Consider the following 1,326-nt stretch of genomic DNA (forward strand, 5'->3'; position numbering starts at 1 on the left):
ACAAAGACTTCCGCTCGTCCAAAAATAACTTGCGTGGACATAACATATCCCGGCCAACGTCCTGAGCCTCCCTCTCTGTCCCCTCATTTTCTCTTGGTTGATCTTAAATGTTACTAATGATTTCATAATTAAATTGAACAAAGTCTAACCTACCAGTCGTTTTACTTTTAGATATTTCCGAAGTCAAATACTCCAAGACAAAACAATTTTTTTCTTTGCTCTTGCCTTATATACAGTGAACGGATTTGATATACCAGAATTAGCCAAAATGAATTTTATGGCTTGCAACACAGTTTTGTTTTGGTCTCACCTGAACTCTGTTGAAATATTCAATCCCCATCGTCTGTGACAAAATCACACCCTAGATCGCTAGGCGACAACTAAGTCTACACAAAGATGAGGGTGATAAGATTATTATTGTTTTTTTTTTGTGTGTGTAATATATTTATATTGCATATCACTTTACAACAAAAGATGAGAAAGTTATTATTATTATTATTATTATTATTATTATTATTATTATTATTATTATTATTATATTACTGATTGCACAGATTCTGAACCAAAACTAACAGAAAAGCATTCATTCATAGCATGCTGGGGCCTTACCAACCATGACATTTTAACTGAAACGGATTTTTAGACGCTTTATCTCCCACGAGTAACCATTTTCAACTTAATTATTCAAGGCATACGACTATCTGAAAAGGTCCGGTTTCGCTGGAAACGTCAACCTTAATATTGGTCAATGTTTAAAAACGCCGTAACCCAAATCACATCGAAGTTCTACGATAATGTCATGGGCTCCCAATTGAAAGGCACAGATGCGGTTTAGCTCACCTGAGTGACCATTTGCATTTCCCTTGCTAATAATTAATTATTCAAGGCACATGACTGTCTGAAAAGGTCTGGTTTGCCCGGAAAAGTCAATCTAAAGATAAGTCAGTGTTTGAAAACACTGTGACTCCAATCACATCGAAGTTGTACGATATTGTCATCGGCCCCTAACGAAAAAGGCGCAGACAAGAAAAATGAATTTTCGTACAGAACGACATGAACAACAGAACGTACTACACAGAGACAGACAATAGGGCTTCGCGCGTTAATATTTTAGTTTAACGGTTCACCTACTATTGTGTGATCCACTGCATTCGCTACGGTACCAACTCTTAACTGAAACAGAACAATACGAAAACCATGAGAGTCGCCGGCCCTAATACAGTCACCAGGAATGCTGCCGCTAACCAAAAATGGAAAAACCTCAAGTAAAAAAAAACGTTAAAAAGACATAAAAACAAGATATTGTAACGTAACATTTTAAACTAC

This window comes from Montipora foliosa, chromosome 7 (assembly GCF_036669935.1).
Source record: "Montipora foliosa isolate CH-2021 chromosome 7, ASM3666993v2, whole genome shotgun sequence".
Taxonomy (NCBI): domain Eukaryota; kingdom Metazoa; phylum Cnidaria; class Anthozoa; order Scleractinia; family Acroporidae; genus Montipora; species Montipora foliosa.